At 42.1% G+C, this 26,721-nt stretch overlaps 1 long non-coding RNA gene across 1 annotated transcript in view; it reads left to right on the top strand.

The window, feature by feature from the left end:
• The first annotated feature begins 821 nt into the window (after positions 1-821).
• LOC118244977 (uncharacterized) overlaps positions 822-26,721 on the top strand; it is a 43,614-nt gene continuing 17,714 nt past the window's right edge. Inside the window, exons 1-2 of the long non-coding RNA XR_004777727.2 lie at positions 822-923; positions 1,813-1,983. This is a non-coding gene — a long non-coding RNA (uncharacterized LOC118244977). The remainder of the gene's footprint in view (positions 924-1,812; positions 1,984-26,721) is intronic.

Here is a 26,721-nt window from a genome sequence, read left to right as displayed (position 1 = left end):
CTTTAATAATTAAAATAATTCCTTAATAATTAAAATAATTTGGCAAAAGCTATGCTTTTGATCTAAAAAAAAAAATAACCTACACAGTATTTATTTTGCTCATTGCAGCAGACAGGTCCACTTAAAGGAATTATTCTCTGCTAAAGCTGTTCCTATAGGGTAAGTCTTTAAAGGACTACACCCTTAAAGCTGAGGATGTATTTCCCGTTTATGGCCATACAAAACCAAAAAGGCTCTTCTGTAGTGTTCCCAGGGCAGTGCTCCTGAGCTGAACCACTGCTAGTATGTTTGTCCATACTCAAATATACCAATTTGGTAGAATCTATAAATTGATTTTGTTTTTATTTATTTGGGGGAAGATGAAGAAAGTTGTTATGTTGAGCCACCAAGACTGATGCACAATCGTTTAAGCAGCTTCTCAGCCACTGTTCTGTGCCACTGACTCAGTCATCCTTCCAAGGAGGGCTGAGACCACAGCAGTCAGACTACATAGAAACATGCTTTTGACAATGAACGTGGACTGCAGATTTACACAAGTACTCATATATCTACTCGGGCATAATGAAAATGCACTCAGAATAACTTTCCCACAGCCATTTTTTGTTCTTATGTTGCTTCTGTCCATGCTGACTCTATGCCAAATTCAACCAGCATCTTTCAATTGCCTTTAAGTGCTCTTTTTGAATCTAAAAAGTTGGGTGGAAATAACTAATAATTTTCAGTCTTACAACATCCAGCTCCATGTTATAAGTACATTTCTAAATGCTTTTTATGTCACCCTTATCACCTGTAATTTTTTTATTTTTTAATTTTTTTTTCCAGAACCACGGCTTACTGGCTGAAATATAAAAACTGCTGAAGGACATTTTCTATCACACTTTGGGCAGCTGCACACAAAATTGATGGAAAATTACCTTTCCAAGGTAAAGTGAGTTTAATTCCTAATTTGATGAAAGGGAGGGAATACTTAAGACATTTTGGCCCTGAAGAGCTTAGAAGGATCTTGTAAGAGGATGAGAAATTTTCTGACAAATGTCTTGGTAACAAAATTTCCTACAGCTTGTTCAGTGAATGAATAATTTTTTGATCATCTTTGAAAGGTGAACAGAAATGAACAATTCAGGAATGTATGAAAATCAACATTGTGTAAAAACTAAAAATTAGAAACAAAAATAATATTTGTGAATACTTTCAATGCAGGAAGGTTTTGATAGAGAATGTTTTGATTAGGTGAGATGTGCCCTGAGGAGCACCATGATTTGATGGGATAAAGATCAGCTGGTGTTGAGTGAAAAGCTTAGCAAGTAAGGAGGGAAGGAAATTTGGTGTATTGGGTGCAAGAGAAGAAGAGAGAGACTGGAGACTGAGCACAGCATAGTATGTCCATTATGTCTGCAAGGCTTCTGAAGACATTTCACCTCTGTGCTGTTCCCCTGCTTTCTCAGCTCCTAACATGATGTCCTACAGAAGGACCTCATGGTACCTTACATAGGTAGATGGAGACCTAGCTGCTTTATCCTCCCAGTGTCTCTTCTCTTTAAGCCTCTAGAGGCTTAAAATTAGAATTTAGATCTATCTCCAAGGTTCCTGAGATCACAATATTTCTTTTTAACATTTTTGTTGCCTCATTGTTCGTTTCCCTGATTACTCTCAAATCAATTCTCTTATTCTCTTTCAGGCATCGTGAGTGATGTCTCCTCTCTTTCCTCATTCTCTTGCATCTCTTCCTACCTGTATGTACAATATAGAAGTTTAGGATGGAAATTGATTTTTTTTCTCCATCTCTCCGTCTTGTTTTCTAATTTATCCCAGGCTACATCTAACAGATTGATCAAGAGTTGACCCATATCAAACCTTTATCAACCAAAATGATGATTGGAACAGTTGCTGTCTGGCAGACATCAAACATCCTGTCTGTACTTTATCCTGTTCTACTTTCGCTCTTTGTTGATATATGCAGTACTGACTTCTTTGGGTAGAAAGGTAGGTACTACATTCACACAGGACATCTGTCTTTATCTCATGGACTCATGAGATATCATGAGCATTTATCTCATGGATATTATGACTTCTTTGTTAGCTCCTCTCATTCAATCTTTTATTTTGGGTCATGATGGGTTTTGCAAATGCAAACCATTTGCCACTGACTTTGTTTTTTATTATGAGTGACTTATGTTCTCAGTCCATCCCTGAAATTTTAGGGCAACACAACGTTTATCATAGTGACTAAATGATTTAAATCACTGTTGACACTGTCACTTCTACATCATTATTAATACCTTGGCTCCACAGGACTCAGGCTGTGTGATGAACTCCAATAAATTTCTTCTTTAATGTTGTCAGAGCTTGAAATGGAAATGTCTGCAATAAGGAAAAGATGGAATTGTTAAGGTGTCATACTTACCTCTTTGGAATAAATGGTGCGGGTTGTTTTTTTTTTTTTAATCTTTGCCATCAGAAGTGATAAACGTTTCTGCAATTGCTTATTATAGTGCTGTATTGAAGCCCTTCTAGGTTCTCCCTTTGGTTATGTAGAATTATTAGGATAGGCCAATGACGAGTATTTTGTATTTCGATGTACAGCGTTAAAATCTCTGGCAAATAAATCAATGTTTGCCCTTCCCATCCTGAGTATCTGCAAGATTAGGGGAAGTTTCTCACTGAAACCAAGACTATTTTGTACTACAATGACAGGGAAAATAGTCCTTAAAGTAGGAGTAAATTGTACCTAATATACTTCTGAGTGTTTATATATATACATATAGATAGATAGATAGATTGTTCTCTGGAACAGCTTAAGGTGGTCTCAGTGTAACTGAGAATCAGATTCAAAGAAATACAGTGGTGATAAAAAGAAATACTGTTCTTCATTTTTGCTGTAGATATTTGTATCTTTTCATACAGTGTTTTAGTTTATGTGAAGGATTTTTAGTAGAAATCAATGAACATTAGTAATGATAAAGTAATATAAGAAACTGCATTTCATAGAATCATTTTTATAGGCAAAATGTCAATGTGTTGGTTTACAGGATTCACAACGCGGGGCAGGGCTAGAAAAGAAAGAAACTATAAACCATGCAACCTCACTCGTCTCATATAATCTGCACAGAAATCTAAACGCAGACCACTGACAGCTTTAAAATGGAGCAAAATATCTTTAGCAGTCTCACAAAACCAAGGGAAATGTCACATCTAAACCGTAACCATAAAAAGGAGGAAAGAAGCTCAGAAGAAGCTGGGGATTTGCTGGATATTTTAATAGCTGGGTAGGGAAGATGAGAACTAGGCAGTATTTTATATCAGTTTAAAGAAGCAGTGCCACGTTAAAGGGCAAGGGCCCCATTGGGAACTGCCATGGGAAAGGGAGCGCCAGGGACCCCAGCACTGGTCCAACTGCTGGTCCAGTTGCTGGTCCAACTTTGCTGGTCCAACCAGGTTCCCTGGGGCAGACATAAAGCCTGCCATCTGCAGTTTCATCTAAGACAAGATATATTAGCCAGCACTTGCTAAACCATGCATATAAACACCAGCTAGGGCTAATAGCAAGTCTGGGGCTCTTAGCTGGTGCATATTGCTCGGAACTCTAAAAGGCCCATTTTCGCTTCCTGATGTTCATGACCTCAAAGATCCCCATATTTTGCAGTCAAAAAAAACTATTGTAGCTACCTGGTCTGACCTTCTAAAGAACACAAACCCAAGAGGCTGATTAAGAGAGATGGTTGAGTTAACGTTTCTTACAAGAGTCTGGTGCAAAACCTGTACTACAGAACCTGAAAATTCATTTTCTATATGAGTTACGAGTGGAAGCTATGACTAAAATTTAAACACCTTGGTTTTGCCATCTACATGCCAATGAACCAAGCCCTGAAAGCTGGCACAGGCATCAAGCCTTCTACAAGAAATATCTCTGTATTTGAAGTTGGATAACAGATGAAACAGTGAAAAGTTCTAATCAGAAATATATAATCCTAGGGGATTTTGTACCAGTAAAACATCCTGTAAAAGGCTTCTGCTGCTCAAGTTCACCAAGTTCTTGACACCACAGGCAGCTTCCAGATAAATTCCTACTTTCTTTTGCAGTTCCTTTTGCAATCTGGAGAAAATTGTGGCTTCCACCTTGGCTCCCCACAACTCCAGCGGTATTTCCACAGCATTCAGACAAGTGCAATAGTCCTTAGCATGAGCAAGGTACATTAATACCTTACTATACTGTGAAGAAATATTTCATTACAAGCACGTAAAATATTCTGCTAAATTGTTCCATTATGTAAACTCTTTTAAGAAAAATATACCAAACCTCAAAACATGACATTAAAATAAACAGCAAATGTAGCTTAAAAAAGAAAAAGAGGAGGTGAGGGGAAATTAAATGTTACTGACTTTATTGAATGTCTCTATTCAAATATCTTGCATAAGCAGACATGTCACTTTAATCAGACAAAACCCACCAGGGAACATGGTAATTATTTGTATTACTTCTTGACAGCTATAAAAAGCTAAAATGTTACTGTTCAAATTCTGTCTGAACTATTTAAACAATTGAAAAATGTGATTTAACAGCTAAAACAAACTTGATTCAGGCTGATCTATCATCGACATGTGTGAGATGAACTCAGCTGGCTCTTTGTACTGGGAATAGAAATTAACTGCACAGTGTCCTCACCTAGTGTAGTTAAAACCTGATAGCAAATAAATCCCTCAGAAGACCTTGTATTACCACAAGGTAAACATAGGTGATGATCATTTCTATACTGAGGCCTTTGTAAGCACAGGCTGTCCTAAAGCGTCAGTTGACATTAGCCAGGGTGTTTTTTTGCCTTGGAAATTCCCGGAGAATTGTAGCAACCAGGCTGCACCACCAGGACTGGTGGGTGAGATTGCCTGGCATGGGCAGAGGATGCTAGGAAAGGTAAGAATGAGGTTTTGCAATATTATTAGCATTATCAGGTCTACTTCAAGAAAATTACATGAGAAGGAACAAGGCCAGAAGAGTGTAAAACTGCACACCAGGACCAGTGGTAGACCCTGGGTTGTGGGCCCTCAGGAAAGCTGAGGCTTGCTGTCTCACCCACACAGCCAGCAGGACAGAAGCTCTGCAACTGAAAATCTGGGTTTTCAGCCACCAAGCGATCTTCCAGGGAAGGGGAAGGCGAAAGATTTAATCTAATCCTGCCCTGGGGAAAGCCCTAGGCTAGCTATCACTCACAGGAAATACTTGCATTATGTTTTTTTTTCCTTAAGCACTAGCTTGCCTTATGCTTTTGATACTTGAGAATTATGACAATGGCAGTGATTTCTGACAACATAATCTGTGTAGTTGGCATTAGCACAAATGCTATTATCAGAACTCTGGTTCTGCTGATGTGTTACAGTTTTAAGAGCCATCATGTAGATCATATTAAAGACTTTCCCTCTTTCTACATGTTCACAGTATCTGCTGCACTCTTCCATGCTTTGTATCTAAAACAATAATACAGAGATCTGCTTCCCACTTTTGCCAGGCCTAGATAGCCTGGACTCATCTCAAAACTTTCAAAAACTAGGGATTATCTTAGAAAAATCTAAATGTCTGAAAAAGGAAATAAGAAATGAGTCCCTCCACAAGCAGTGGGATTAATAAAGCCTGGCTCTCTGAAGATTTGTCTTATTTCCCCTTAAGCTTTTTGCTGCCATCAGTAATTCTTATTCTGCCATGTCTCTTACATGATTGCCATCACACAATGAAAGCCTGTAATCACTTGCTAGCTGGACAGCAAAAGCAGGCACTATGCTACCTGGACAAGAGGCTCCATTTCAACTTCTGTGCCAGACTGTCTATGTCTTTGCTTTCAGGCATTTCTTCATCCTCATCAGAATGAAAAAATATATCCTTAACAAACATCAGAGCTGTGGTTCCTGTACTTCTAATGGCTTCCTACTTGCTTCCACCTGCTTCTAAGGACTACGGTATGAAAAGGATCAGGAAATAACTGCAAAACTTAGAAATCCTGCACTTAAGCTCTGTTTTTTTCAAGCAAAAGACCTGTCACACCTGGCATTCCAAGTGTTCTCTCCTTCCTGCTCTCGTGTCTTTGCTATCACATTGTGGAAGTTCAACTCCACCTGCAAACAGCTCTACCACTGCTGAACTGAGGCCTAAAATTCAGATGATGTAATTTAAACTCAGCAGCACTGACTAAGAAAGTCATCGCAGAAAAGGATACCATTCTCCCCACACCACCTCACTGTTTTAGGTGAAACTAGTACTTTTCTTCACTTTTCTCACTACCTAGTGTGCTGCCCCAGCATTGTAATTCACTGGAAATCACTGCAATTGGACCCAGAAGACATTCACCAAAGATACATAGGGAATCATATAGGAGAAAAGAAGCAGCCAAGGACTATTTCAAAGTGATTTAAGCAGAAAGACTACTGAAACACTTGAGTTTCCCCACAGCTAATGAAAGCTTAGTGCTCTTGAAAGAGCAGCACCTTGGCTAGGAGGTGTATCTGCTAGCAAATGCTCCTGCCTGTCTGGAGAAGCCTGGTGGGTACCTGGCAGGGGTTGAGGTTAGGGCTGCTGGAGCTGATTGACTAATCTAGGAAAACTGAAGTGTTGTTTTGTTGGTGGTGGTTGGTTGGTTTTGTTTTTGCTTTCCTCTTTTTTTTTTCTTTTTTTTTTCTCCTGCTGGAAAATATAATCTTTAAATATCTTTAAATTCCTGCTGCTAGTCAGCTCGATGCGTCAGGGACAGATTTTGTGTCAAGTTCCATCAGTGCAGTGCACTGAACTTGGCCTATTTTGGAAGTTTTCTTTTCATCATTTTTTCATTTTGCAGCCTCTAGCCAGATGCTTGCAACACTGACATCTTCCTACCAACCCTCCACCACCTTCATGTGTATTAGATCTGTGCTTTTTGATGTGCTATCTATTTCCTGTAAATGTTCCAGTACGTTTGCTCCTTCTAATGACTTGCTTTTCTCCTTTGAACAACTTCTTCCTCATGTTGATTTCCTGGAGTACTTATCATTTATTGATGGATAGTTAATTATCACCAGGCAATAGATCTTGCTCAACTCCCTGAAAGCAGCAGCTGATTTTGTGTGCCTCACACCAATGATCTTTCACAGTCACAGATACTCTTTGCAGCAGATAATACACGAATGTGCATTTAATCACACTGAATGAGTCCAGGATCCTTCCTTGCTTTTGGTTACATCTCTGCCTATCTGCAAAAAGTCCTGATCGGTTTCTAGTCTTGTCTCTGTTTATTGAATGATTGATTGCAGGCACCAGCTCTCCTCTACAGACAGAACATTTCACCATACCATCAAAATACTGATCACAGTTTAGTTTTGCTGTGTGGTTACAATCACTCATCAAAATTATCTATTGCCCCTGCCTGGATGCATCAACATCAAACCTCCTTGCTCTTCTTCTTTAATGTTCCCACTGAATACATTGCACTTCTGTCTCTTCTCCACATGGCAACCCTTCATGTTGACCCTAAGCCCTGCACACAGACCAGGAAAAATGCTATTGGCAGCTGGAGGCTGGGGAAGGAGTGGGGAAACTCAGGGTTGTTTTAAGATCTCTTTGCAGCCCTGCAGCCACGGGGCTTTCCTCACATTTCTGCTGCCCCTGCTCCCTGCCTGCAAAACCCAGGCAACCCTCTCCAGGCCTACGTGTCATTTTCTAGAAGATTCACATTTACTCCAATATCCTCACTGTGCGGCCTCTCCCCAAAGGTCCTGGGGCTTGCCCTGGCCCTCACCTTGCAGGAGAGCCCTTTGACACACCAGTAAGTGACAGCTCACTCTCTTCAGCCTGGCTGTATGCTCTGTGCAAAAGCACAGACAAATTTGAGCCACCCCAGACAGAGCCATCTTTGGTGAGGCAGAGTTTGCATCTGAGTTGAGGCAGACGCATACAGACAACCATACAGCTTCCTGGCCTACCCCCACAGCCCATGCGACACACACAAGCCATATACCAGGAAGTTATCTTTGCTGCTGCTAAGACTTATTTGGATCATTTGTCTGTCTTTCCTTTAGCAGAGGTCTTTGCTTTGCTATCAAAATGCAGGATAAGATGTCTAAGTGATAGATGCCAAAATGGCAGAAATTGAGTACCTTCCAAAGCTGAACGCAATCCACAGTCAAAACGTATTTTGCAGTTAAAGATGATTAACATCAATGTGTGAATCCTACGGTGAGCAAGTGAAACAAGATAGGAATATTGACGCTGATGGCTGCTTTTTCATAAAGCTGTGCCCAAGTTTGGCTGCTGTTCCACAGCTGCTTTCTGTGATGGAAGAGCTTATCAAACCAAATCGGAGGTCATCAGGAGAAATGCCATTGCTCTGATATCAGCTGGGACAGTCACTGTGGATTTTAAACAAAGTGAAGAAGTTCCCTGAGTGAATCAACTGATAACAGATAGGACATTACTCATAGTTTTACACTTGGCAATTGAACTGGTGCTTCATACACTGTATATTTGATTAACTCCTCTTTGCTGGTGTCCTGACTAAATTCAGAGCACAGGACATTTTTTTTTTTTTTAGATAAGAATTTGTCCTGTGACTTTGCAGCACTGTTTCCTTCCAATGCAAGATTTATCTTACCAGCAGAAGTATACATGCTGCTTCGGCCTACTGCACTGCAAAAGGGTTGGTAGGTGTGCAAAATTTCTGCTGATGAATGAATGAGAAAAGCCTGTTTAATCCTAAGAAGGTGTTGTTTAGACTTAATGATAGGGATTTTTTTTTAAGCATCTCTCTAGTTCTTGCTGTGTTGGACATTGATGTAGCACAGCTACTTCACTTGATATCAGAAATCTCTGACATGGACTCTCCACCACTCAGCATTTGAGCCTGTTCATACATTTGTGCTTGTAGCAGTCAGGTGAGAAATATTACCATATGAGATTAGTCCTATACTCGTACTACAGGTACATGTGACTGCCAAGTCACACGTTGGGTTTTTATCTCTCGACATATGGCCTCAGCCTGCTCCCGTTGAACTTGGAGGAAGATTTGCCTTCTGCTAGATCAAAAGGCTTTGCCTGGAATAATAGCACCAGGGCTGGCCTCTAATTTATGAAAGCCCCACCAGCTACAGGAATGTACCTCTCCCAGATTTGGGCATGTCATTCACTTCTGTGTTGCCAGTTCTCTCCCCTCTCTCAATTAAACCATTTGTTATATATGTCACACCGTAGGTTTCATGCCCTAGCAGATGTTAAAAAGATTGATTCAAGCTTTTACTCTGTTTCATCTTTAAGCCAGCTCCCTCCTTTGATCTATATATCCAGGTAGAGTCTGGGTCTTTCTGGTTCTATCTGTACCTAACCTGTCCCCCTTTCACGTGCCACCAATGATTTTGTCCAAGCCCTTGCTGCCCCTCACCTTGATCGTCACAGCCACCTTCTCCTGTGACTTTCACAAGTACAACGCAAACTCCCTGAGGTTCACTTAACAGTCTGGTAAGATTGTCCTAGCATTTGTTCCTGGGAAGATGTTGTCCTGTCCCCGCATTGGTTCTCACTCTTCAAACACAGTCATCGAGGAGCAGCCTATAAGGACTGCCCAACTTGTCTGTGCCACGTGCGTTTCTGTCAGTCCATACCTGCCCTGCAGCCACATCGCTCTGCCACCTTCAGTACCTTTCTTACCTATGCCCAGCATCAGTATCTTAATGTTACCTCTTGCCTGCCTTACTCTTTTCAGTCAAAAAACTACCTTTGCCAACTCATGTCCTTCAGCTCCCTCTTAAAATCTTTAATGTACCTTAATGGGCAGCAGAAAATGTTACTTATCTACTAGACAGGTGCTCTGAGGCTACAGACAGAGTGCATCCATCTCCCCTTGCCAGCTAGAGTCATGTTCTGGGCTCTGCCATAGCCAGTGGAGAGGGAGGTGTGTCAATTTGTTTTTGGGAAGTCTCTTTTAGGCACCTGTCAGGGAATGGTAGGATGAATTATGCTCCATAGCATTGTCTGTTGATTGTGATGTTTACAGCTAGCTCAAGCTACATACGTAGCTTTTAGAGGCCTGAAACAGCAGCTCTTCCAGCTCATTTTCATCTTACTGCCTTGCCCGTTTTAAGGGCCCTCCCTGGAGCGAGCAGCCTCACTTACCCTTCCTTTCGTGCCTGCTGGGATCAGGGGTGTCAGAGCGGAGGGGAGAGCCACGGGCTGCTTCCCTGTCAGTACGCCTGTGAACCAGGAATGAGCTCCACCTCTGGTCCTTTGGCAGAGGGGCTGGGAGGGCTGAGAGCAGGGTCTCTGGCATGGTGGCTGCAATGATGCTGTGCTGACCCCTGGAACAGCTCCTGTCTGTGAGCTTGGTGAAAGCAGGACCCTTGGCGCCTGGCAATTAGCACTGGATAAACAAGCAGGGTTGTTTCGTGCATTGCTCAGAAACCCGTGCCCTAAATCCCACACCACTGAGGGGAAATGAGCTTTTGTATGACAGCGGAGAATACAGTGGTCTCCTTCCACACATACAGCAGGATAAGCACAAAAGTAAGGAGAGCAAAGGAGGGCCTGTGACTTTCTGATATGCAGTTGTTTCTCTGGGTCGTTGCCTGACCCAGCAGAGCTAAACAGGGCAGATAGCACAACGGCAGGATAACCTGCAGGGTATATACATTTGACTCCACATCACTGCATCTCATCAATGGTGAACTTAAAGTAAGCACAATTTACTGGTATTCCCTTAAAATTGAAAGATGCTGACCTCATTGGTCAAGGAAAGGAAGCAAAATTAGTTCATGCCATAGCTCCTGATGCAGGGATAAAAATAACTTGAGAGGGTTTATGCATTTTATCCACAAATGAAAGGATAATTCTGTAGTCAGAGAAAGAAAACCCTTGCAAAATGAAGATCACTTATGCAAAACAGTTCTGAGGATTTTGAAGAAAATAATTTTGTGTCCTATCCTCCAACAAACAATAGGGAGATCACAAAGCTGAGAGAGGATTTCTTCTGTCATGCATTTGGTCAGTCAGGGCACATATAGGATCACTTGTGATCAGAAGATATCTGGAAAAAACCAAGCTCTTGGTTTTGGCTGGGACTGTTGATGGACAACAAAGAATAGGGTTTTATCAATAACATAAATATATATATATATATATGCAGAGACATATACAAACCTAATCTATAAAAATGTGCACACATTTATCTCTGAAATCCAGACTAAATCCCATCTGAAGGTTTGTAATTTATTTTACAGAGGGAATGAATCACAAAAGGTAAGCTTATGCATAGAATATGATATTTGCAAAGAACACAAAAGCTGTAGCCCTTATCTAGCTAAACAGTTAAAGATATGCTTAAATGCCACATGGAATGGGGTCCTCTGTAAGGATCAGCACAGACATGGAAGTTTTTTGCCCATTTTTAAAATTATAGGTGGAGTTTTCTCACAAGAAAATTTTCAAGTGGCAGGTGTATATAAACGAAATAACAATGAATGGATGACTTTAAAATCCAGTTCCAGTTTTCCACAAACTCTGACATAAAGCATCTTTCCATCTTAAGTATTCCTGTTTCCATCAACAAATTTAATGCTGAATTCACAATGCTAAATACTTACTGGATTTCAGAGCCCTGTTCTGATCCTGAGATGTGACCAAGTTCTTGCTAACCAGATCCATCGGTAATCAGTATTTAAACTTGTGGAGGTGGGATACTGTTTCCCCAGTTTTGGAGCAGTTTGACTTTTCAGGCCCTCCTTGCTCCCCTCTCTTCTCTTATTCTTTCGTGGGCATCACAGTCATAGGTATCACCACTTTCTTCACTGTCCAAAGCATGTGTGTGTGCCTACAGGCACATGGTCATCTGAGTAATTTTTAAGTTCAGTTCTCTTGGCTAGACAATGCTTTTCAACTGTGTGCGCTATTTCCAGTACTGCGAAGTGGTCACTAAAGTCCCTTTTAGATTTTGAAATTTGGGAAAAATGTTTGCTTTTAGGCTGTGCCTCACTTCATGTGATTGTGCCAAGCCAAGATGGATACTATGAACATTTTCACCTCATAATCGTGATCCCAAAGAACTGCCATCACACTCATTGAAAGATGAGAGACTTGTATGACCTGACCAACAAACCATCAATGTGCCTGATAAGCTGATCTTGTCTGCCCATTTTTTTCACTCTGCTGTTATCCCACTTTCTGCTACAGAAAAATAATATAATAAGACAGTTATGGTAATAAATCAGAAAAAATAAAACTCTTCAGCCATGAAAACCAGACTGGACCCTTGTGCTAAACTTTCCTAAGGATGATTTAAGTATAACAAAATTCAGTCTTGTACTGATGGAGAAGGAATGCATAAGACAATCCAGCGCAGATCCCTTCAAATAAACGAAGAGCATGATTTATGCATCAAGTTTTGAGGGATCCTGTCTTGAGATATTAAAGGATGATCCACAGTTTAGAAATTACTTTTTTATATGACAGCAAGAGCTGTCCCTGAAATTTCAATCTTCATTCCCAAAATTGCCCTTTCCAAATGCATACAGCACACTAGAGAAAGTTATGAATATATTTGAAATACAAGTTGCAGATGAAAAAAACAGGATCCTGTCTGCTCATAGGTATTAAAGAGAGCATCAGATTCTTTTTTTCGATGCAGATAGCTATCCTTGATGTCCTGACTAAATAAGTAATTATATTCTGTCCACCTGGCTTCTCTGTGGGGCTTCAAATTAAAACAATACTTAATCTCCCCTAAGTTGTGTGACAGTGTGCCTCAGTTCCAGCTAGGAGACTTTACATTTCTGCAGTAGATGAACTAATTACCATTATCCCCAGTGCCTGCATAATCTGAAGTAAAAATATCTCTGCTTCTCCTGTGTCTGCACCTTCTGGGTCCCAGAAGAAAACTCTATTTCTTAACTTGAAAAAAGTCTTTCAAGTCCTATCACATTGATGTTCTTCTCCTTCCCCTTTCCCTCACCCCTAGTTTTCAGGCAGCAATTTCTGACTATTTTATTGTTTATCTGGAGTACAAAGACTTTTTCAAACCTTGAGCGCTGACAAAATGGCTTTCTCTACGATCACTTCATCACCTCCAGCATGTAGCAGCAGTGTCATCGTGAGCCTCAGCCACTGTTGTACCGTCACCAGGGATCTCTGCATGGAGCAGGGTGTGGGAAGGTACCCGTGGCTGCCGATCCCATAGCAGGCATGTGGCCTCCTCTAGCAACACAAACGTGAAGTGAGGGTTGACGTTAGCTCAGTGCAGCTGTGGACCAAATGTTTGTGTTTCATCAAGTCTAATTGCTTACGAAACTCAGGCACAATATGCAGAAAACACCATGGTTTTGTTTCAGGATCACATGGAAAGAGAGGGTCAGGGGAATGACTGAGTCATCAGAAGTGTGCCTTCTCCCTTACAGGAATTAATGTCTCTCCATATCACAGCTGTAGGATTAGTTACCCTTTTCCTGGTCTCTGCATGCACACTCTCAGGAATATCCTTGCATTTATGCTATCCATGCCTAATTGCCTAATTGCCTAATTCTCTTCCTCTTAAATGAGGATCCAATTACAACTTTCTGTGTATGCCAACTGCTCTTACCCCTTGGCAAGTTTGGTGGTTTCCCTTTGAGAATCAGCAACCAGTGGTATACAGTGGCCAGCCAAAATTATTGAAACAGTATTTATTACTCATACAGCAGGAGGAACACATTGCTAAAGAAAACCATAGTTCAAAATAGCAGCAGTTTATGTGTGTCTCGTTCAGCGAGAGCCCAGACACCAGTGATGCCAACTGAGAAAGGCCTGTGTTAACCAGTTACCCTCAGGTACCTCTGGTTCCATCTCCACAGTTCAGAGGGATTGAAGTGCTCAATTATCCAGGTAACTCTTGAAAATAGGAGTCAGACATATCTGGATCACCAGGAAACATTCTACCCAAGACTGCAAGTCAGGCTAATCTATGTCTCTATTGAATGTATAGAGAGATGTGCACACATATGTACCCTCGCTCCACCTCTTCTGCCTGATAAAGCTAAGATAATGTTTAAATATCTTTGTCCTCTTTTAATTAATGATTTCATACATGATTGGGTATTTCCAGTCTGAAGTTTTCTCTTTCAAAGCAGGATAACCTACAGAGCTATGATTTGGTTGTCCCTGCTTCCATATTAACAAAAAAGAGATTTTTGTGCACATGAATAATGTGGTTTTATGACAGAAGACACTGCTTTGACACTTTGTTGAAAAAATACTCCCTATGTAGTTCTGAGATTGGTAGCAACCTCTGGCTGCGGATTTGCACTACCAGGACAAGAACTCTCTGTCAGTCATTTTTCTTCTATTCTGGTGCCTCAGTGTGAGCACAATTTTTCCCTGCTATTGCAAATTGTTGAACCTTCAAAAAATTAATTGCATATACACTGGTGATCACTTCCATAGATGGAGCCTAAGGCAAAACACACAGATGAAATAATACACATCTTCCTCTGACATTTTCTGGCTAATGCTATGCATGAAATTACAAATAAAATCACCAGGACCAGCTGCTCATTTAATCTGTGCCCTTCCAATCAGACCAGCTATTAAAGTCTCCTTCCTCTAAAGTTTTCTCAGTTCAGACAGAATTTCTGCAGACCAGAGTTATACAAATTACACGAACATTTCATTCCACAGTTGTTTCCAACAATCTACATGCAGATAATCTGTGTATTCTTTCTTTTTGCTTGCTCAACAACCTCTACATTTGTGTTCATGGGCTTTGTTTGTCATGCACACTCCCTTAGAAGATGATGTAGAGACTTCTGCAAATGTGGTACCGGCTCAAGCAGTACCTCTTTGTGCTACAGGGATCCTCTCAGACGTAGGACAGGTACAGCTCTGGGTGCAGGAAGCTCTGCTGCCATTGGAAAAGAAAGTATAGAAACATCATCAGGATTCAGGGACAAGAAGCAGAAAATCTTTTAACTTCAGTAGACCTCAGTGCCTGAAACTTCTTCTCATTTGTAATGAAGTAGTTTTCCTGAAGAACAATCCAAATGGCAAGGGGGGAAACCTAGAGCTGATATCTGACCTGTCAGCACTGAACAAGATCTGATGCTTAGCAAAATAAAGTATCTCAGCCATACCAATACCAAATAGGGCAAAATCTTGCCCTAGACATCCTACCTTTCCAGGAGCTAACTTAATACTTTGAAACGTAAGATTTAACTCATCATCTTGCATAATACAGGATCCATAATGCATAATAATGGATCTAAATCCTTCAGATATTAATTTTTCCTAAATGTAAATATTATCCATCAATATTGCTGGTATGAAGGCTCACTGTAAAAGATGGATTCCATGTGAAGGAAAAATGTCATATTCTTTCTGTACCAGTGAGCTGCATTAATATCTTGCCTTTCCCTACTAAAATAATATTCAATGAAACCCTGAGAGCAAAGGTCTTTATGAAATGAGTATTGAGAAAGAACATATCCTACCTGTAATTTCTGAAGTAAAATGAGTAGGCTGGTTTAAAGCATTTTGAAAATAAATATGAAAAGTTAACCTCATATGCCATATCTGGGCTGTTCCTGTGTTATTCCAGTTGAGATAATTTACAAAACAAGCAGTTGCAATGGGAGACTGCAGCATGGTATTAACTCATGTGAATGCATTATAATAGTCAAGTATTTAATCACTTTTCAATTCTTGTTAAACAAAGAACATTTTCCAGCATTGTCTGAACTGCGCTCGCTGTAGTCAATGGGTGTTCAACTCCTTTACATGAGAGAATTGAGTTCACCACCCTGCATAATGAAGACCTACTGTATTTTAGACTATAACTCAGCAGGTGATTGAATATTATCTGCTTCACAGAAAAAATACAAGTAAAATGAGCTCTTCAGCTGTAAATAATTCGGTCATAAAAGAGAAAGCTAATGTTTTTCTTAGGTAACAGTCTCAGCTCTGCTGCACGGTGCACTGATTCTCCCTAGCCAGTTCTGGATTTCATATCACCAGCCACCCAAAAAGGGAATATTAGTGAGGCCCTTGCAAAAAGTCTCTTTACTAAACTAAGCGTGGAATGTCACATAAAGAACTTGGAGCAGAACATGTCCCTTCTGCATTTTCTTCTCTCTAGCACAATGAGAAGAAAGATGAGTATTGGAATAATCTTCTTCGTCATCTAGTAATAGCTATTCCTTCCTTCTCTTACCCCACTCCCAAAACTAATCCATATGGTCTAGGAATCCAGGAAATGCTCTCACAGGCTTTAGCAGACTTTGGTTCATATTTATAACACAAAATTAAGGTCTATGATCATGTTTTCATTTTAGAATATACAAAATACGTAAAAAGCTCTGGACATCAAAGTAATCAACTAATCCCTTTATCCAGAGCCATTCAGATCAATCATTAAAACACCAGGAGGTTCTGACAGATGCCACCATGACAGATTTCTCTCCCTCCATGTTGTTTTCATTGTCACACATTTTTTGATTTGGGTCATAATTGCGTTTGGGCTTTCAATGGCATGTAGTCCAACTACCTCATTTTGAATGTTAATTTCCTGAAAATGATTGAAAGCTAATCCATATTTTTAATCTGTGGCAGGTGCTTGGCTACAACAATCTCCTTTTGTTGTTGCCACTGACACACAATATGTGATCCAGGAAAATGTCTGTTTCCCATGGCTATCTGCCCAACGCTGCCTTTGTTAAATAACTGGTTTCACCTAGCCAGATTTTGAATGTTTGCAATCATTTACTTGTAGTGCTACGTATTGCCTGCCATCGTTTTGTAAAGCAGCTCTTCAAGCATTGTCAACCTCCTCATGTTTGGACAGACCTCACTTTGGTCTGTAGGCAGCCTACCCTGCGGTGCATTATATCCTGATGACACTTCCCCAAAACCTTTCAAAAAGCCCATAAAATAACATGCGCAATCTCTGTGCTGCCATTTACCTGAAGCACAACATACAGCTGTCCCAGGCAGAGGTAATAGTTCTGGTTTAGAAAACTGAATTAGCTTTTTCACAGTATATTGACAACTTTTCAGCAGGAAGCTTAAGTCTCTGTGCCGCTGAGTAGTATAGATGTGCCCCGTAGAGTCCAACGTGGCTTCATACTGACTTGAGGTTTGGTATGCATTTAAATGCTTTCCTGGGCTATTTAAAACACTTTCATTGCACCCTACTGGTTAAAATCCAGCCACGACAATCCTGGAAATGGAAGAGGATGTTGTTTAGAAACACTTTACAAACACTCTCCCTGCCTGTTAGAATTTTTGACATTTTTGTTGGCAGTCTGTTTCTCACAGGTGAGGAGTGAAAATACTTTTGCTTAGCATCTTTCTCCTCTTTTACTGGACTACCTCCTTTCCCATCACTCCAAGATTTCTTACTTATTTCTGATAGAGAGCTGCAATTAAAGTCCTTTAAAATAACCTGCTTTCACACCAGATAACTGCAAGTGGTAGAACTTCTTATTTTTGTTCCTAAGGACATGCAATTTTTCAAACAGTTTGAGCATTTTTGATTGCTTCAGTTTTTAAAGGGCAATCAGGAAGACTGATTGTTCCAAGCTAATTGCAGATAGAGAAAGGAGGAAGGGAAGCTGAGTTTTAATGATGGAGAAATACCCTGATCTCTAGACAGACTTCCATCATGGTAATGCACAAGGAGTCTGGAGTCTGATTTGGTAAATTTGATCCCATACAAGAGATTGTCCAAACTGAGTCCAACTTGGCATGAATATATAGGCAAAATCTTGGTGTTCGATGATGTCTTTGGAGGCTGTTTTAAAAAAAAAAAAAGGCAGACACAGCTTTCAGGGTATGCTTCAAGCTTTCCCCGGGGGCAGGATCACCACAGTTGGAGACATCTTTTGAGAATGTGACCTCTCCTGTGGACACATTCAGACCACAGTTCTTCCAGAAGCTGCAGAATGGACACTGGTTGTACCTGGAGCGGGGCTTTCCCCTCACATAACCAGCCAGAGCGACAGCCTTGTGTGCCTTCTCTGCTTTCTTTGTGTTAGCACAAGGGATGCTTGTTGGGTTGCCACATTGCCTTTCTATTCAAAGCCAACAGTATGGGCTAAGAACAGTGTGGTCAGAACATAGGATTTTTTTGTCGCACTTTCAGGTTTGCCATCCATCATGAAAGAATGAGAAGAGCTATTTAAGAGGTGTAAGAGGAAGAGTCTGCCTCTCTTCTTCCACATCTGCTTCAGCAGGTACATGAAATGGCTTCTCTGGCCAGGTGAGGCTGTTTGGGTACATGTTGGGTACATGCTGCATGCCTGCCTCCCTCCAGCTCCCTGGGGCTGTCACGGAAGTCTTTATCTTCTTGACATGATTCTTCTACTGAAGCAGAAGAGGCATTGGTATGTATTTAATGTACAAATACTAGTGTGATAGTGACAGTATTGCAAGTGACCTCATCAGTGAGGCAAAGTTACTGTCCAACAAGAATAGGTTAATAGAGTTCCTCTATGAATGTATCGATCTGATATAGGAGAGATCTGTGGGAATGGTGGACGAGGACCACACCATAAATCTTGATGAGCTGCTGCAATCACACACTCAAAAAGCAAGATCTGAACCATTATCTTAGAGAATCTCCAGAAACTATAAGGAAGATGAAAGCTTTTGATAACAAATTTTGTGTATTATTTAGATTATGCATATAATATGCTGGCTTTGTAGTTTTGAGATCTATAGGCAAGGAGGCTATAGACCAACATTTGGCCAGCCAGTAAAAGGATTTCCTTCTATAGGCTTGGGAGACTCGTAGAAGCCTATGTGTGGCCATGACAAACATGATTGGACCAACAGTGCAAAGATCTTTGTAACCTGTAGCATATGCCACCCAGCAAAATACTGCCAAACAACCCAAGAGTGGAGCTGTGTGACTGCATGATGCAGCCTTCCATGGCAGCAGATCTGACTCATTTCTCTGTCCTCTTCACTCACACCCAGTGCCCCCAAGTTGTCTGAATGTGCAACGCTGCAACCACTGACTAAAAGTATTGCCTTGACTTCATCCATTGGGCAGCAATAGCACTGATTTCTGTAGTGATGCTCTCTTACAGCTGTGCTGTGCTATCTACTAGAGATTTCTAAAACTGTATGCTAGGGATAAAACAAATAGGAGGGAGGAAAGCAGATCTGGAAAAGCAGATACATGTTATCTATGCTCTTGGAGATCCTGAAAATGTGATCTTGTTACCTTTTTAAGGCTTCTCTTGAGCATAAAGGTTTTCCTTAAGCGAAGAAAATACTAAACTAGAAGGCTATGTCATTAAGCTGCTACAAGGTATAGCTCTAGCTAAGCAAGGCCTTGGGGTAGATTTTAACTCGCACTGAATTTCTCATAAGGTTTTATTATGCTTTTATTTTAAAGGAGCTCTGCCTGTGTGTCTGAGCACGGGAGAGGAGGAAAACTGGCTAACTTCTCTGCAGTTCGGGGTTTGGCAAAATGGGTTTGTGATTTGCAGATGTTTGCTATCTCTTGCAACATCTTAATGATATGGCTCACTGAGCTCTGCCACTTGCCCCTGAATTTCCCTCCCTTTCTTCCCCTTAGCTTGTTTTCACCTCGTTCAATAGCTATTAACATAATGCTGTTGTTAGAAGCCAGCAGGGACTCATTGCTGCTCTCCTACAGCCGCTCTCTACCCTGATATAGGCACCTGTCTGCATAAATTGAGCTGGTAAAGAGAAGGCAATTTTCAGAACGCAAAGATTTCAGCAGCCAGATTTGTGCCTGATGCAAATCAGCATAGCTCTGTGCCGTAGAGTTTTGCCAGCAGTGACTGGTTTACCCTAGATGAGGACATGTTGAGATTAGAAAGTTCTCAAGGCAATTATTCCTTATTTCCTTTCGCCTTTCCTTGCGATGTCTCCAGAGCTGCCATCCCCTCAAACACCTGGGCACAGACTTGCACAAAAGACAACCTTGTCCAGCCGTGCCTACTTACCTTTAGTAGCACAGACTCAACCCTGCCTCTCAGGAGTGGCTCTTCTCACACTTCTGTGTAGCCTGGATGCTTGAGGGGCTCTGCTGAGTAATGCTGAGAGTTTCACGTGGCCCTGATATTAAATGCCTTTTGGAGCACCGGTTATTTAAACCCACCACTCGAGCCCCAGTTCAGCAGATGACTAATGCACGATTCATTTTTAACGTGATGATTCAGGAGGGCTGCAGCAAAACCCACATTGAGGTGTTTCTTTTGCTTTTAATTGCTGTTTTAGGGAGCCAGAAGATGTTGCAGAATAAAAATAAAATAAAAAGCAAGCATCCATGTTAACTTCAGCAGCGTCCAAATTCTAGGTTTTGCTTTTTTGGGCTGTGACAGTGTAAGCTATGGTAGCTGGATCTGTGGCTGGATATTAAATAGATGATATGGTGATACAAACAAGTGATCCAGTATTGCAATCCAGATCCAACTGTGCTTTGCTAGAGAGGAAGGTGGGCCAGATTCATCCATTGTGCAATTCATGGCCTTTCTTTCTCCAGATTTTCCATTTATTTTTTATATCTGCCAAGAGGGTAGTTTAGAGAACATTACACTGTCATAACATTGTATTCCACTGGCAATATTCCTTGATTGTAGTAATAATATATAATCGGCCATACATGTATGCATTAATATATTAGCTGCAGAGCTTCATCACTAACTTTTTTACATCCGACAACACTCGTGCTTGGCTGCCTCATTACCTGAGCTCCAAGATGTGGATTTCTTTCTATTACATTCTTGGGATATATGTTATTTCTATAACAGGAGCTGGTGATGTTTTTGTCAGAAATCCATGGGTTTTATTGCGAAGTCTATAATTTTTGTACAATGAGATTTTCAGAGGACCAAATGGTACCTCAAACAGCGCGTTGATTTGGCTAGCAAAAGGCAAACTGCTGGCATGCTCACCACTGAGGGGATTTTAAGGACACCTAAAAATACCACTGTCCCCATCCATCTCTAGCTGCACGTGCTCAGGGTCTCCAAGAATAAGGCTTTGCTTCAGGGTGAACAGTCTGATGAAGAGTTTGCTGGGACATCTTTTCTGAGGGCACCTGTTGCACCTGTGGGAGTAGTGTTACTCTCCAAGAAGAGAAGAGCAGCTTTGAGTGGGAAGGAAGGACATTGACAAGAGTCAGAAAATGTTTGTTGTTTTTTTGGCTTGGTGTTTTTTGGGGGGGGCTAAAACAATTAGTTTTCAGTAATGGTTGAGCAAAAATGAAAAGCCCAGAGAGGCAGCTGCTCAGCTGGCTAGAGGCAGGGTCACAGCTACTCATTGGGAGTGTGTCTGACTCGACGTAGTGCTCCAAGTCCCGCCAGTCATTCATTGTTACAGACCTAGATTCAGACAGGTGCTTGAACATGGGTCTACAAGAGCTAAACCACACATCACAGTTCTACCTGTCAGGGTCACAAACTTGCCGCTGAGAGCCAGCTGAAGAAAGGGTGGTGATGGCTATGAAGAGCAAAAAGCAGCTCAGGGAAAAGCGTGCGATGTGTAGTCGAAACATTTGTGCTAGAAGGATACAACACCAGGGGAGGTAACAGTGCTGCTGAAAGAAAATAAATCGATCAATAGAGGAGACCAACAACTTTAGCCTGTCTCCACAAAGCCTTGAATGACATCTGCTAAATGGCAGTGCTAGTCAATTTGCAGTCTGAAACAAATAGCTACAAACGACGTGTAAATATGCAGAATGAATGGATTACTTTTTTCTGTACTTCACAAAGGTGAAGTGTGGGACTGTGGAAAGGGGTGACATTGGTAAACGGACTAACTTTGAAGTGATAGAGAAAAATGAACAGGAGAGGAAAAGAAAGAGAATTGGAAGAAATGGAGCAAGAAGAACATTATTTTGTGTAAATTAAATTTAAATAAAAAAGGATGACACTGCCTCTGATCTTGTCATGCTGAGGCATTTTAAGGCCAACAGTAATAAGAGAATTATATATAATGTGGGTGCCCCAGCAATGCCAAGTACACCTTTCCTGTTTTCTAATAATGAAGCTGCTGATGCACATTTGTCATGAAGACAAATAAACACCCTTCATATTGACAAAAAAAATGGTAGCCTGGGTCACTTAACACCTTTAGAGCTCGTCTGCATCAAGGTGAGGAACAGTGAAATCTACTAGGAAGAGAAGGAAGGAAGGAAGGAAGGAAGGAAGGAAGGAAGGAAGGAAGGAAGGAAGGAAGGAAGTTCCTTTTCTGTGTTATGCTGCCTTCAGACTGCTGTAGAAGTTGATTTCTTCCACTCCTGTCCAATCAGTTCAACAGCACCGCAAACTCTATCTGAACGGTGACAGCCATAAAAGAAAACTGTGAGTCCCCTCTGTATAGGGTTGTCATGGGTGTTGGCATGTGTGTAGTGGGTGGCTCCTTCCTAAGAGCTGGAAGACTGTCACTTAAAAGAAAAGAAAGGGAAGAATGAACATAGGAATATTCAATCATGTGCACAAAATCTGGCAGCATTAAAAGAGTTCCTGCTCCTCTGAAGGCTTCAAGAAAGAACCAGCAATAAATTTCCAGCTTTCTGGAGCAAAAGAATAGCACTCAAAGTATGACTTGTGTTGCTAAGAAAAACTGTACAACTCACTGCCACAGGATATAGAAATGAACGGTATATATTTGGTCACGAATATTTAGACTCATTCTTTCACTTTCAGTTATTATTAATCATGATGGTCTCGTCTTGTCAGAAAGTGCCTGAACATTGTCAGATGCTCATTGTCAGGTGTGAGTCATTTTACAGTGCTCCTTTTCTTTACACACTTCCCCTGCGAATTGTCTATTGGACAACAGCAAGGCTGGGACACTGGGTTAGGTGAAGGTCTGGTCTGACCTCCCGTGGCATTTCTCCTGAAATTCTGAGGGCAAATCTGCGCGGCATACTGATAGCATAAAACGGCTGTGTGGCAGCATATATTCACTGTGGCAAGTGCCATGCTAAAGCAGGTACCCAGAGGCTGAGAGATAGCTGCCCTTCAGCACTCTCAGAGTCTGAACAGACAAAATGTCAGCCCCGAAGACCATCTAGACACATCGTTAGACAAACAGACCCTTATCGCAGAGGCAAAGTTATTAGTTGTTCCCCTGTCCATCCTTGAGGGAGCACAGCTATAGCCCATTGCGTTCTGCATGAGCCCCGAGTCCCCCGGAGCCTCGCCTGTCTGCTTAGCTTCGTGCAGCACAAGCGGCCCCGCTGAACTTCCATCAGGCAGCTCGCGGTGCGTGACATTAACAGAGCAAGGTTTTGTAAGTCCAGGGCTTAAAGCTGCAGTCTCGCTCAGAAGCGTACTCTCTCTACTGTTCTAACAGCATGTTTTCCTATAGGAATAGTGCCGACTTTGACTGGTATGTGTGATGATAGGGCAGTTATAATCACAGTTGATTTTCCCATTCCTGAGAGGCAGTTGTACATATAAGCAAATACTTTTTCAATACCACCGAGAGACAAGAAAAGGGTATTTGTCTGACAAAACGTTTCTAGACAAACCTAGATATTTGACTGCAACCTAACCAGAAGCAGCAATCTTCAGTATGGGTTAAGCCTTAAAGAAAGCTCCTCTCAGTCTTTTTCCTGTCTGGGGAGCCCTATGTATTTTGCCACACATATCTGCATGGATGGATAAAATTGAAGCATGCTGGCAGTCAGCTTGCTGGCTTCAGCCACGTTTCATGGACCCCCAGATGTAGCCTCTTGGGCACTGATCCGTGACCACCGGTTGTGGAATCACTCCTGTAATTCTTCAAATTGTGGAACAGTTCTATGTGCCATGAGGGTGGAGGTGTGATGCTGCATTATGACTCTCCTCGTGAAGTCACTCCTCGGATTTGGTATCAGGTACAAGCTTTTCCTTCCCCACTGCATGTACAGGAGGTGATAAAGCCAAAGTCCTCCTTCACCAGGTGGAGGTGGAAGATGGATGCAGGGAGCATCCTCGCCTGGGGACAGTGCCTGTATCTCCACTATTGCCTTCCTCCCCAGGCAGACACAAAAGGAACGAAGATCCTGAGTTACAAAAGCACTAGCTGGCAAGGAAAAGCAGGACACAGTAACAACCCCCTCACCATTCAGGCAAGACGAGGCAGTGGCAGAGCCGGGTGTGCTGCCCCCATAAGAGGAAGACCCACCAGAAGGCTCACATCAGATGTGCCCTTGAACCTGAGCAAGCAGCTGCCTCCCTGCCCTCGCTGCCTCGCCGCCGGCATGGGGAGGAAGGGCGGGTATCTCCTCCCGGTGGGTCCAGCACGGACACCTGGTGGCCTTGGGGCTGGAGCAGCTGGAGGGAGGGCAGCAGGGCCAGTCAGGAGAACAGGTACTCCAGTTAGAGGCATACCCCTGGTGCCCTCTGCTTGTTTTTTTTGTACCTTGTCCTTCATCACTTCCATTCTGCTGCCTGAGCCTTGGCTTTAGGCTGCAGGCGTAAAGCGTGACTCTGCTGTCTGCTTTGAAGATGTCACCAGCTCACTTCACACCTTATGATTCCACTACCTGCAGGGCAGGCATTACAGGTTTGCTTGGACTGCATTTTGCTATTCGTTTGCTTTCAGGCAAAGGTTTGGAGAGAGACATGTAGTCTTGTGCCCTCAGTCACTGCTGGCGGTGCCTCCTTCCTGACCAAAGGTGAACATGTTGAAACAGGAGAAGCAGATGTTGGCTGCAGACTGAAAGGGCAGGGGAAAGAGGAGCAGGAAAGAGGAGCAAAATGAAGACAGATGAGATCCTGTTGCCCTCTGTAAACACACCCTGTCATTGAGCAACAGGAGACAGGCGAACCGTGTAAGTCAAGGGACAAAGCTGGTGGAAACAAGCAGCTACTCCTTGCCTTTGAATAAACCCACACTGAAGATCAGAAAAAGGTTTACAATCATCACAAAAGAGAAGCTTGGGAACAGCCTTCAAAAGGATGACCAGGGGCAAAATTTGCAATATGTAAGGTGGAGATTAATTGGTTTATACAGTACATGGCATGGTCACCAGTAGTCACAGCAGACACCTTTTTAGTACTTACACTCAAGACCTTTTCCAAACTCGTAAGTTGCTACAAAACAGAAAAATCCCCAACCCTGGCTACAACCAAAGGATTACAGCTGAGTAGAGCAGAAGTTTCCATCAAAAACAGGCAGTCGGGAAAGCCTCTGCTGCTGCACAACAAGTTCTTTGATGGTATGTCATGTCTGAGAGATGGGGGGGAGTTTCAGGATGCATAAGGGGAACCCAGAACTTGGCAGCATTTCCCAAACGCAATGTAGTCTTACTAGCGGAAATGTCTGTTCTGCCACTGAATCTCTGATGCTGAAAAAGGCTTGTGGCAAAATGACATAAATGTAATATGGGTCAGTGGCATAGGTGTTGCTTTGGTTTATTAGAATGTGAAATGAGTTGAATAATTTTTTGCGCATTATCGTTTATGTGTGGGGGTGTAAACAGGCAGGTGCTTGAGCTTTCTGGTTAGTCTGTTGTTGCTCAAGCCCAGCCACGGGTTTAAGCAAATTAAACACATGAGGTCAATAGAGAAGACACTAGACAGGCAAATGGGGTCGCCGTGTACCTACAGGTACATTACCAGTAAGAAAGCACAGCATGAGATGTCGAGATGTGCCCAAGCTGCCACCAGAGTGAGACTGCAGGCGGGGAGCTGGGAGGTGGCAGTTCTCTGGGACAAAGCTGCCACCTGCCAGGGGGGTGAGCAGCCCCGATGGGGAACAGTCGCTGTGTGCATGGAGTCAGGTCTGGTCTGTCAAGAAGGCAACACACTTCCAGGTTGGCACAGCTGACAAGCAGGCTGCTGTCTGGACTTCCTGGAAACTGGAAGGCTCATACTTGAACTCATAATGAGGGGTGACCGGGACCAATCCCCAGGTTGTCTGACCTACCCAAATGATGACCATTCTTAGTCCTATCTATTGCTGTATTTAGCGGCGGTCCCCATCATCATCTCAATGCTGTCCTCTGTCTCAGGAATCCACTGACTGCCACAATGGCAATCAGGGGCTGCAGTTTGGCCACATTGTTTTGATTTCTGTGCTTATATTCTTTACGTTCCTCAGGCAAAGACTGGTAGGAAGACATCCTAATGGGTTACAACTTCAAGTTCTCCCATGTGAAGCCATCATTTTCCCTTTTTATTGCAGTTTAGCATTCTCATTATGTAGTGTATGTACTGTAGTTGCATGTTTTTAATCATTTGCCCTGCTTCCAGGCAGACTTTTTTTCCCCTCATTCTAGCAGCTCTCTTGGGCTGCATACTCATTCAGAAAGTATTGAGAGTAGGTTCTCAAACCATTTGACAAAGCATTGTTATCACTCAGGAAGCACTTCAGAAACAATTTTGAGAAGCTTATTTCACTAGATGAAAAGCCAAGGAGTGAGCTACTTATCCATGAGTCCTTCAGTCACTAAGTTCTCATTGTAATACGATCTGAGGCAGGTGGCGGGAGGTGATTAGTAAAGGCCGTCAGCTATTATTAAAGAGTTAAAAATAATTCAAGTATTAAAATGCATTATAGATATCTCCACGTGTGATCACAATATAGGGGCAAGAACTGCTATGAAGAGAGAGATCAGGCTTTCAAGCACTAGAAAGGAGCTAAATCTCCATCTCTGCAGCCACACATACACCATCTCTTGGCAGTGTCCACCTGTGAGACCCATGTGAAGGGGCCATGTGAAGGACCCATGTGTGTCAGTGCTCATCCTCAACAAGCAGGATCAGTCCTTCCTACGCCTGTCCTGT

Source organism: Cygnus atratus, chromosome 1 (assembly GCF_013377495.2).
Source record: "Cygnus atratus isolate AKBS03 ecotype Queensland, Australia chromosome 1, CAtr_DNAZoo_HiC_assembly, whole genome shotgun sequence".
NCBI classification, from domain to species: domain Eukaryota; kingdom Metazoa; phylum Chordata; class Aves; order Anseriformes; family Anatidae; genus Cygnus; species Cygnus atratus.
Note: the sequence above shows the minus strand (reverse complement) of the source record. Positions and strands in the feature narration are given on the sequence as shown.